The 12,834-nt window shown below is 45.0% G+C and overlaps 1 pseudogene; it reads left to right on the top strand.

The window, feature by feature from the left end:
* Positions 1 to 12,834, top strand: part of LOC133223715 (phosphorylase b kinase regulatory subunit beta-like) — a 56,681-nt pseudogene that overhangs the window by 27,505 nt on the left and 16,342 nt on the right.

Raw genomic sequence — 12,834 nt, 5'->3', positions numbered from 1 at the left:
GTGCTGTCCTTGAAAAAGGCTGCTTGGTCATTCAGGATGCTGCCGAACAAGACTGTCATCTCCTGGGTCAGACTTGAGCGACCAATGTCCTGAACCGCCTGCATGCAGGGTTGGGTCTGCGACTTCCAGTGCACCTTATCACCTGCCGTTTCGTCCCTCGCCTGTCGCTGCAGGGCTTTGCAAGTGTGGGTAAACCCTTCGGGCCTGCGCAGTGGATTTATTTTAGGTGAGGCACAGCGTGCGCAGGACTGGCCTCACCCTTTACACCTGAGGTTTATCTGCCAGGGCCTAGCAAGCTTGGACGGTGACAGCAAAGTCCTCAGGTCGTAGGTTTAATTAGAGTATCCTTCTCTTAGATGGATGGCCTTACAGGGCTACACGAGCTCCATCTGCCCGGGTTTGAAGTTGGGACCAATAATAGTAATGATAAAGGAAATAACAAGCGAAGAGAATAAAACACCCCATCACCAGGCGACCAATAACTTGCCCCCCCAGCCTGACCAAGCACCGACCGATACCTCCTCCAACCCTACCGTCCACTCTAGCCTTTCCGGCTGACTCCCAATTACCCCCTGGGCATGACGTGCTGTGGTATGGAATACCTCTTTGGTCAGTTTGGGTCAGGTGTCCTGTCTCTGCTTCCTCCCGGCTTCCCTCCTCCCTGGCAGAGCATGAGGCTCACAAAGGCCTTGGCCAAACCAAAACATCATTTTTATCAGCTTTGTTCCCAGCTGAAAGTCAAAACACAGCCCTGCACCAGCTACCAAGAAAGAGAAAAATGACTGCCACTGCTAAACCCAGGACAGTTCCATACTTTCCAGCCTAACCCTAACATAAATAACAACTCCCCCTCCCTGTCTGCCGGGCCTGTCCTTTCTAAAGGGCCTGTATCCTTCCATTCCAACACTCCAATCATAGGAGCCTATAACACCGTCTTTTTGTGGTAGTTATTATATCCCTGTAGATGTGCACACATCTCTTAATTCCTCTTGTTTGTTCTCCATGCTGTGGGCGTTTGTATAGAGGCATCTGACCCGAGGCTCCAAATGAAGCCAACTCATTGGTTGGAGTGACTGGAATACCTCTACATTGCTACATTCCAGTCATTGTTGCTATCAGCTGAATCTGTGTTCTCATTTTAGAATGAAATACTTTTTCCTAGTGCATATACAGGTATGCATTTTAACCTGCAGATACAGTTATGTCATTGCAGCAAAACAGTTAGTGACTATGGACACGATTTAGATGAGGGAATTGAGTGTACTATCAGCAAGTTTGCTGATGACACTAAGCTGGGAGGGGTGGCCGACACGCCAGAAGGCTGTGCTGCCATCCAGAGGGACCTGGACAGGCTGGAGAGTTGGGCGGGGAATAACTTGATGAAATATAACAAGGGAAAGTGTAGAGTCCTGCATCTGGGCAGGAACAACCCCAGGTTCCAGTATAGGCTGGGGAACGACCTGTTAGAGAGCAGTGTAGGGGAGAGGGACCTGGGGGTCCTGGTGGACGACAGGGTGACCATGAGCCGACACTGTGCCCTTGTGGCCAAGAAGGCCAATGGCATCCTGGGGTGTATTAGAAGGGGGGTGGTTAGTAGGTCGAGAGAGGTCCTCCTTCCCCTCTACTCTGCCCTGGTGAGACCTCATCTGGAATATTGTGTCCAGTTCTGGGCCCCTCAGTTTAAAAAGGACAGGGACCTGCTGGAGAGAGTCCAGCGCAGGGCAACTAAGATGATGAAGGGAGTGGAGCATCTCCCTTATGAGGAAAGACTGAGGGAGCTGGGTCTCTATAGTTTGGAGAAGAGGAGATTGAGGGGTGACCTTATTAGTGTATATAAATATATGAAGGGGGAGTGTCACGAGGATGAAGCCAGGCTCTTCTCAGTGGCAAACAATGAAAGGACAAGGGGTAATGGGTACAAATTGGAGCACAAGAGGTTCCACTTAAACCTGAGAAGAAACTTCTTCTCAGTGAGGGTGACGGAACACTGGAACAGGCTGCCCAGGGAGGTTGTGGAATCTCCTTCTTTGGAGACATTCAAAACCCGCCTGGACACGTTCCTGTGTAACCTTATCTAGGTGTTCCTGCTCCGGCAGGGGGATTGGACTAGATGATCTTTTGAGGTCCCTTCCAATCTCTAACATACTGTGATACTGTGACACCTCACACATGTCATAGACCATGTCTATGGTCTGGCAAAATCTTGGATCAGATTATCCTGGAAGCCATGCTAAGGCACATGAAGAACAAGGTGGTTGATGACCGCCAGCATGGCTTCACTAAGGGGAAATCCTGTCTGGCCAATTTGGTGGCTACAGAACTGATGGACAGGGGTAGAGCAGTTGGTGTCATCTACCTGGATTCATGCAAAGCATTTGACACTCTCCCGCATGGTATCAGTTTGATAGATGGAACCCTCTGTGGGTAAAGAACTGACTGGATGGCCTCACGCAAAGACTTGTGGTCAATGGCTCAATGTCCAGGGGGAGGCCAGTAACAAGAGGTGCCCCTGAGGGATCGGTGTTGGGACCAGTCTTGTTTAACATCTTTGTGGCTGACATGGACAGTGGGATTGAGTGCGCCTCAGCAAGTTTGCCGATGACACCACGCTGTGTGATTCAGTTGATACACTGGAGGGAAGGAATGGCATCCAGAGAGACCTTGACATGCTTGTGAGGTGAGCTGATGCCAACCTCATGAAGTTTAACCATGCCAAGTGTGGGTCCTACACCTGGGTGGGAGCAATCCCAGGCACAGCTGCAGGCTGGGCAGAGAAGAGATTCAGAGCAGCCCTGTGGAGAAGGACTTGGGGGTGCTGTTCGATGAGAAAATGAACATGAGCCAGCTTCAGTGTGCGCTTGCAGCCCAGAAAGCCAACCGTATCCTGGGCTGCATCAAAAGGAGCGTGACCAGCAGGTTGAACGAGGTGATCCTGTCCCTCTACTCTGCTCTTGTGAGACCTCACCTGGAGTATTGTATGCAGTTCTGGTGTCCTCAACATAAAAAAGACATGGAACTGTTGGAACAAGTCCAGAGGAGGGCCACAAGGATGATCAGGGGACTGGAGCATCTCCCATATGAAGATAGGCTGAGAAAGTTGGGACTGTTCAGCCTGGAGAAGAGAAGGCTGTGTGGAGACCTCATAGCAGCCTTCCAGTATCTGAAGGGGGCCTATAGGGATGCTGGGGATGGACTCTTCATTAGGGACTGTAGTGACAGGACAAGGGGTAATGGGTTCAAGCTTAAACAGGGGAAGTTTAGATTGGATATAAGGAATAAATTCTTTCCTGTTAGGATGATGAGGCACTGGAACGGTTTGCCTGTGGAAGTTGTGAATGCTGTATCCCTGGCAGTGTTCAAGGCCAGTTTGGACTAGGCCTTGGGTGACATGGTTTAGAGTGAGGTGTCCCTGCCCATGGCAGGGGGATTGGAACTAGATGATCTTAAGGTCCTTTCCAACCCTACTGTTCTATGCTTCTGTGTTACCCAAGGCCCCGTCCCACCTGGCCTTGAGCATTGCCACAGTGGAGTATTTAACCACTTCTTTGGGCAACCTGTGCCAGTGCCTCACCACCCTCACAGTAAAGAACTTCTACCTTATATCTAACACAAACTTCCCCAGTTTAAGTTTAAACCCATTACCCCTTATTCTGTCACTGCAGTCATCTCCAGGGACTACAGTTTCTGATGAAGAGCCCCTCTCTAGCACGCTTGTAGCTCCCCTTCAAATATTGGAAGTCTGCTATGAGGTCTCCACTCAGATTTTTTTCGGGCTGAGCAGCTCCCATTTTTTCAGCCTGTGTTTATATGGGAGGTGCTTTACACCCCTGTATCATCCTCATGGCCCTCCTGGACAATCTCCAACAGTTCCATGTCTTTCTTATCTTGGGGGTACTAGAACTGCACAGTGTACTCCAAGTGGCATCTAATGAGAGCAGAGTTGAGAGGCAGGGTCACCTTCTTCAACCTGCTGGCCATACTCCTTTTGATGCAGCCCAAGACATGGTTGGTTTCTGGGCTGTCAGTGCACACTGAAGCTGGCTCATGTTCAGTTTCTTGTGGACCAGCAACCCTAAGTCCTTCTCCTCAGGGTTGCTCTGGATCATTTCTCTGCCCAACCTGTATCTGTGTCTGGTATTTCCCCAACTTAGGTGTAGGACCTTGCACTTTGCTTTGTTGAACTTCATGAGGTTGGCACTGGCCTGCCTCTCAAGTATATCAGGGTCCCTCTGGATCCCTTCCCTTCCCTCCAGTGTATCAGCTGCACCACTCACCTTAGTGTGGTTGACAGACTTGCTGAGGATACATCAATACCTATTTCCATGTTGCTGACGAAGCTTTTGAACAGGATCTGTCCCTACACTGACCTATGAGGGACACCACTCGTCACGGTCGCCATATGGACGTTGAGCTCTTGACTGCAACTCTGTATGCAGCTTGTGTTTCCTGGTGTTTGCAGCTTTCTGGTTATTCGGTATGTGAATTTCCTCCAGCGGAAACTGAACATTTTTTAAGTAGATGGAAATGGGCATAGTTTTGTCTTAATATAGACTGACAATTACTGGTTGGGTTTTCTAAGAGTGAAGTATTATGAGGTGGACTGAGACAATATGACAGGTCATTGATCTGGCACAAAAGAAAGTCCTACGAAGTAGCCTGTGGTTATCAAAACCAGCTATTGCCCCTATTTATCTTTCCTTGTGTGCTAGTTGATACTCTGCTTCACTGTAGGAAGTCATCAGACAATTTCCCTTGTTACCATAAATCAGAAAAAAAAATCAAAGAGGGCCTCATCCATACAGTTTGTGAATGCTTTCAGGGATGGTGATTCCACCACTTCCCTGAACAGCCTGTTCCAGTAACTGACCACCCTTCTGATGAAGAAATTTTTCCTAATAACTGCGTCTGAACCTCCCATGGCACACTTTGAGGCTGTTTTGTCTTGTCCTAGCACTTCTCACTTGGGAGAAGAGACTGACCCCAACCTCACTACAACCTCCTTTTCAGGTAGACGTAGAGGATGATTAGGTCCCCCTAGAGCTTTCACTTCCCCAGACTAAACACGCCCAGTTTCCGCAGCCATTCCTGATAAGACTTACTCTCAGACCCTTCACCAGCTCTCTTACCCTTCTCTGGACCCACTCCAGCACCTCAACGTCTTTCTTGCAGTGAGGTGTCCAGAGCTGAACACAGTAGTCAGGGTGAAGCCCCAGCAGTGCCCAGTACAGAGGGACGATCACTTCCCTGGCTGTGCTGGCTGTGCTGTTTCTGATACAGGTTAGAATGCTGTTGGCCTTCTTGGCTGCCTGGGCACACTGCAGGCTCATGTTCAGCTCCATCAGTCAGCACCCCCTGGTCCTTTTTCGTGAGCAGCTTTCCAGTCACTCTTCCCCAAGCCTGTAGCATTGCATGGGGTTGTTGTGACCCAAATACAGGACCCAGCACTTTGCCTGATTGAACCTCACACCACTGGCCACTGACAATCGATCCAGCCTGTGCAGATCCCTCTGCAGAGCCTTTCTATTCTTCAGCAAATCAACAAATCCCAGCCAACTTGGTGTCATCTGCAGTTTTACTGAGGATGCACTAGATCCCCTCATCCAAATCATCAAAGAAGATATTACACAACACTGGCCCTAAAACTGAGCCCTGAGGGTCACCGCTAATGACCAGTCTTAAGCTACTTGTGATACCATTTACCACCACTCTTTGGATTTGCTCATCCAGCCAGTTTCGAAGCCAGTGAAGAATCCTATTCAGGGCATGAGCAGCCAGTTTTTCGAGTACAATGCTGTGGGAGACAGTGTCAAATACTTTACTTAAATCCAAATAGACAATGTCTACAGCCTTTACTTATCAACCAGGCTGGTCAGCTTATCATGGAAGATCAGGTTGGTCAAGCAGGACCTGCCCTTCATGAACCCATGCTGGCTGGGCCTGATTGCTCTGTTTTCCCACACATGCTTTATGATCTCACTTAGGATCAACTGCTCCATGACCTTCCTCGGCACTGAGGTCAGGCTGACAGGCCTATAATTCTCAGGGTCTTCCTTCCTGCCCTTTCTGTAGAGAGGTGTCACACTGGCCAACCTCCAATCCCCTTGGACCAGAGAGACCAGAACTGCTTATACATGATGGAGAGTGGCTTAGCAAACTTCTCTGCCAGCTCCTTCAGCACTCTTGGGTGTAACCCATCCAGCCGCATAGACGTACATATGTCTAAGTGAAGCAGGAAGTCTCTAACCATTTATTTCTGAACTATGGGGAGTTCAGTCAGCTCCCTGTGTCTGCCATCCAGCTCAGTGGACCGAATACCCTGAGAATGGCTGGTGTGGCTATTAAAGACTGAGGCAAAAGCACCATTAAGTACCTCAGTCTTTTCCTCATCCTCCATTACTAGGTTTCCCTTAGTACCCAGTAGAGGATCGAGGTTCTCCTTGGCCCTCCTTTTATTGCTAATATATTTGAAAAAGTACTTTTTATTATCTTTTATGGCAGTGGCCAGATTTAGTTTCATTTGTGCCTTTTCCTTTTTAACTTCATATAACATAACAACATCCTTACACATTTAGTGGGATGACTATCCCTTCTTCCACAGGTGATAAACTCTCTTTTCCTGAGTTCAAGGACTGTCTCCCTGTTCAGCCAGGCTGATGGTCTTCCCTGCTGGTTTGATTTTTGGCACATAGGGACCCCTTGCTCCTGCATCTTAAGGATTTAATTCTTGAAGAGTGCCCAGCCTACTTGGACCCTGTTGTTCTTCAATGTTTCCCAAGGAATTCTGACAGCATCCTCAACAAGCCAAAGTTAGACCTCCAGAAGTCTAAGGTGCAGGTTTTGCTCATCTTCTTCCTGACTTCTCCAAGGACTGAAAATTCAGTTATATTGTGTTGCCTGAGATGGCCACCAACCATTGCTTCACCCACCTGTCCTTCTCTGTTTGTGAACAGTGTATCTAGCCATGCACCTCCCCTAGTTTGCTCACTCACTAGTTGGGACGGGAAGTTACTTCCACACCCTCCAAGAACCTTCTGGACTGTTTCTTCTCTGCTGTGTTGTGCTTCCAGCAGACATCTGGTAGGTGGAAGTCCCGCATGAGAACAAGAGCAAGCGATTGTGAAATTTCTTCCAGTTGTTTGAAGAACACTTCATCTGTAGCTTCATCCTGGTTGGGTGGTCTGTAACAGACTTCTACCAGGATATTAGCTTGATCAGCCTCCCTCTTGATCTTCACCCACAAGCATTCAGCCTTCTCACAACACTGAGTTCAATGCAGTCTTCACTCTTCCTGACATACAACGCAGCCCCACCATCTCTTTTTCCTGGCCTGTCCCTTCTAAAGAGCCTGTAGCCATCTACTGTAGCACTCCAATCAGGTGAATCATCCCACCACGTTTTTGTGATGGCAATTATGTCTTGATGCCCTGCTGTACAGTGGCTTCCAGCTCCTCCTTGTTGCCCATGCTGCAGGCATTGGCGCAGGTGCATTTTAGTTACCCTGTGAACCTGGACTCCCAACAGCAGCAGCACAGTACCTGATGGCTTATGTCTAGTGAGCCTGGTGTTACCCCTTCCCCCTTCAAACATAGTCTAAAGCTCTCTCTATAAGCTCTGGTAGCTCCTGGGCTAGAATCCTTTTCCTGCTTTGGAACAGGCATAACCCATCTGCCACCAGCATGCCTGGTGCTGTATAAAACTGACCAGTGGTCAAAACCCCTGAATTCTGGCACTGACAGCAGTCATGGAGCCAGGAATTAATTAAATTTATTTTTCTGATGTAACCATTCCCATTATTTGCAACTGGCAGGAGGGATGACAGCACTGCTTGGGCCCCTGAACCAGTCACCCCAGTTCCCTGAAGTCCTTCTTGCATCCCCTCAGACTTCTTGATTTCCCACCTGGAAGATGAATAAAGGATAGTAGTCACAGGGCTGTACCAGACAAATGAGTTTTCTGTTGATATTTGTCACCTTAGCCTTGGAAGGCAGCAGCAGTGGACTGATGCCAACCTCATGAAGTTTAACCATGCCAAGTGCAAGGTCCTACACCTGGGTGGGAGCAATCCAAGACACAGCTACAGGCTGGGCAGAGAAGAGATTCAGAGCAGCCCTGTGGAGAAGGGACTTGGGGGTGCTGGTCGATGAGAAAATGAACATGAGCCGGCTTCGGTGTGCGCTTGCAGCCCAGAAAGCCAACTGCATCCTGGGCTGCATCAAAAGGAGCGTGACCAGCAGGTTGAACGAGGTGATCCTGTCCCTCTACTCTGCTCTTGTGAGACCTCTCCTGGAGTATCGTGTGCAGTTCTGGTGTCCTCAACATAAAAAGAGATGGATCTGTTGGAACAAGTCCAGAGGAGGGCTACGAGGATGATCAGGGAGCTGGAGCACCTCCCATATGAAGAATGGTGGGGAGGGACTCTTCATTAGGGACTGTAGTGATAGGACAAGGGGTAATGGATTAAAACTTAAACAGGGAAAGTTTAGGTTGGATATAAGGAGGAAATTCTTTCCTGTTAGGGTGGTGAGGCACTGGAATAGTTTGCCCAAGGAGGTTGAATGCTCCATGCCTGGCAGTGTCCTAGGCCAGGTTGGACAGAGCCTTGGGTGGCACGGTTTAGTGTGAGGTGTCCCTGCCAATGGCAGGGGGGTTGGAACTTGATGATCTTAAGGTCCTTTCCAGCTCTACCTATTCTATGACTCTATAGCATACTGCATTGAGTTTCCAAGAAGCAACCTACTGATAATATTTTTAAATGTTGTTGATTCTGTTTGAACAGTATTTCAGCTACAGGAATTTTTCTGAGTGTTTCAGGAAGTGTCAAAAAGTAGACAGATGCACTGTAAAACTACAGAATCTTACTAGGAAATGGGTCTTGCTAAGGAGTAGATGCTGATAACAGGTATTGCAGTAGCTGAAAAGCAGAACATTTTTATTTGCATTTTTCCAAAGCACTACCTCAGGTAAATATCCAATTATTTGTGTTCTAAGGGACTTGTAAGGAAATATCATCGCTATTTGGAACACTTCCTTCAGTCACAAGCAGGGACAAGTGTTTTGTGGGTTTTTTTTGTCCTTATACAGTAATTATTTTTCAGGAATTAATGGAAGAATTCATAGCTTTAATGAATCATATAATTCACAATCAGTAGTAGATAAAGCCATTGGATTCAGGTTTATTTAAATATGTTTGCACATATAAAATGTTTTCAATTTGATGTTGTGTTACATTTTCTGATTAAAATTACCTGTAGCCAGACTATTACAACATATCCTAAATAAAAGCAAAGAACCAGTTAGTTTCAACAGGAAATGATAACCTTTCTTCCCTTCCACTTAAATAAATTTGGTGTTCTGTTTACAGGGCTGCTCTTGGTCTGTTATATTTCTGGATTTTGATGCCCATAACCATAACAGGCAGACTCTGTTCATTGCTACCCCGCGAGTCAAGGTCTCATGTAAGTAATTACTAGAAATTCACCTTAACAGTGTGGAAAAAAAAAACATGGATACAAACATAATCCTTAGTTCTATGATGGCCATTAAGTTCTGCCTAGGACAAGGCATTTGCTTGGGAAGATGTTATATTTTTGCTTCCTAAATGTCACTGTGATGTAGGTGTTTCTCTGAAGTGAAACTAAAATGGCATTTTTTATTTTATGAATTTTTAAGTTAAAGTGGCAGCCTGTTGGTAGCTTTCTAAACAAATTTAAAATGAACCGCAGTAACTTAAGTAGGGGTTGCAGTCTTGGTGATTGTTTTTCTTTTGGTCTAGTTTCCATTATATAGTCACTTCCTGTTTTTTTTAATACCTTAATTTAGCATTAATTTGTTCTTTTGTCTAGAAAATACGCCTTTAAGGCTGGCTTATTATAAATTGCTGAATAAAGAAGATTTCTTCTTATTATAAGCTACTGCTACAAATAAGTATTTCCCCAGTGAGTAAATCTAAGTGACATAGACTAAAAATATCTTACTTAAGTACTCGCATGATAGGTAAATTTGTTCTTCGAAAACCAGTAATTTAAAATGAGTGATAATAAAGAATCATCGAATAGTTCGAGTTGGAAGGCACCTTCAAAGATCATCTGGTCCAACCCCCTCTATGGGCAGGGACACCTTCAACTAGGTCAGATAGCCCAGAGCCACGTTTAGCCTGGCCTTGAATGTCTGGAGGGATAGCATATCTACCACCTCTCTGGACAACCTGTGCCAGTGTTATACCCTCATTTCTTTATCACATCCAGCTCAGATCTCCTCTCGTTTAGTTTAAAACCATCACCCCTCATCACATTATAAGGATGTGTGGTGACTTGTACCCTGCTCTAAGGGGGCATTGACCTGCCTGTCTGGCTCCCCACAACACCCTTGGTCTTTTCCTTTCCTGCCTTGTTAGCTACTGATAGCACCAGGAGTTGTGATTTTTTTTGTTCATTCTGGCGTATAGTGACATTTTTATTCATGAAACAGACTATTAATCTTCAACATTAGTAGTTTACTTGTGTAGAAGAATTACAGCAGAGTTGTGATACTAGATAATTAAAATAAAAGGCACTGTCAACTACTTTTGTAGAGTCTACTGGTCTTTTAGAACTCTTGCTGTTTATTAGTTGCTGAAGACTTGAAATATTTAAAGAGAAGGTGGTTTCATAAATTATTCATGCTATGAAAGCAATCTTTGTGTCCTTATTTTTCCTTTTATGGGTTCTCATCAATAATATTGCCAAAAATGGGTATTTTAAATGGCTGAGTATTTTGGATGTATCAGCAGAAAGGAGTATCAGAACAGTGCATGATATATGAATTAAAATTACTTCTATTTGTATTTCTGTAAGCTTACTTGTACAGGTAATGCACTAGTTAGTAATCTGTGATTTTAATCATGGTAGCTGTACATGGTTCCTGAGAAATGCTGCTCATATTTTTTCTGGAAAACATTCCCGTATCACCTTAATTGTAAATCAAATGGGCTTGTTTGTTACAGCACCTGAAGAACATTCCTGAAAAAGCTTTTCAGAAATGATGGTTTAATCATAATTACTTCTCAGCATTGCACCTTTATAAAATGTGATTATTCTTGAGCATGGAATACCAAAATGTTTGTGTTGCCTCCAGGAATAACCTGGAGGATACTTTGTGTTTCTAAGCCCACAAAGTTCAGGAATGCATTGCCTTACTTGCTACAGATCATCAACTGTAAATCAGGTTAGATTCTGGGTCAGGTGAGATCTCCTTTAAAACATATATCTGAATATTGTGTTTGTCATTTATCCTTATACATCTTTAGTATGTTTTGTACTCTATTTTAATGTATTTGCTCTGCAATTTTGATAATGTTCCAAATGTATATTTCACTAGTAAGTTAAACAGGTTTTGTTTTATGCGTCAAAAAATTGTCAGAGATCTAATTGAATTTGTCATATGCTATTTCTCCCTCTCCTTGTACAGAATTCTGATGCAGCTCTTCTGCCCTGTCTTAGTTTTCCTGCATTTGCTTTGGATGATGAGGTTTTGTTCAGTCGAACACTAGATAAAATTATTAGAAAATTGAAAGGAAAATATGGGTTTAAAAGATTTCTGAGAGACGGGTATGGAACAGCACTGGAGGACAAAACGCGACGTTATTATAAACCAGCAGAAATTAAGGCAAAAGCATATGTGGCCTATGTAAGGACAAATTTTGATTTTCTCAAATGTTTAGTTGGTACTTAAAAAAACAAACAACAACAACAAAAAAAAAAACTCACACCAAAACAAAATCCCCTTCCCCATCATCCCCCCCCAAAAAGAAAAGAAATAGTAAACCAAACCAGACACACCCAACAGTATTTGCAGTTAGAATTGCACAGTGAAGCCTAATTGCTTCAAGTGAATGGAGGTGCATTTTGTAATTTGTCATGTGCAGTTTTGAGAGATTGCTAAGTCAGCAAGTTGGTCGTTAATTGTTTTGTAGTGAATGTGCTTCCATGTGCATTTAGGGTACAGCTGATTTCACATAAATCAGGAAGTTATTTCTTATTTTATTTAATTTCACGGCTGCCTACAGCCTGAGTGTATAGAAAACAATGCTGCTTTTGACCACAATATTTATCAGTAACGGTTATCTAAATGAAAATTTACGTTTCTTTCCTCCCCAGTAGTTTCTGGAAAAGAAAACATAGATTATATAAAAATATATAGATTATATAAAAATTCTGCTTGAGTATGAGGCAGAGGACAGTTAAAGTGCCCATGAATTCAGAAGCTGTAACCTAAATGAGAAGCTGATGTCTTTGAAAAATATTTTGTTGCCTTGTAATTTTTTTTTTGTTTGTATTTTGTTGCTTTGAAATTATTCAATGGGATACTCAAATATATTTCTAAAAAAAAACCAAAAAATTTCCATTCTGAAAGGAACAGAGGGCCCGATATGCAGAGTTGACCCTCATCATAGGGAAGTGTGTAGTCTGCCTGGAGCCCGAATCAGGGATATCACCAGGGCGCTCCCCAACCTGGTGCACCCGACAGACTACTACCCGCTGCTGGTCTTCCAGACAGGTGAGGGGGAAGCTGCTTCCCGCAGTCTGAGGGGGATGAAGAAAGACTACAGGGCCTTGGGGCAGATGGTGAAGGACTCTGGGGCTCAAGTGAGCTTCTCCTCACTCCTTCCATCTTCCATTGATGATGTGGGACGGAATGGGAAAACTCAGTCCATAAACAATTGGCTTCGAGGCTGGTGCTGCAGGCAGGGCTTTGGATTCTTTGATAACAGCTGGTTTTATAGGGCACCAGTCTGGACAGTGGCATGTAGGAAAGGTTTATCACACAGAGGCAAAAGGATGCTGGGGCAAGAATTAG

The sequence above is a fragment of the Neopsephotus bourkii genome, unplaced genomic scaffold, assembly GCF_033783945.1.
Source record: "Neopsephotus bourkii isolate Nb327-2 ecotype Australia unplaced genomic scaffold, CSIRO-AGI_Nbou_v1 NB_1648, whole genome shotgun sequence".
Lineage (NCBI taxonomy): Eukaryota > Metazoa > Chordata > Aves > Psittaciformes > Psittacidae > Neopsephotus > Neopsephotus bourkii.
This window is presented reverse-complemented; position numbering and strand designations above follow the sequence as displayed.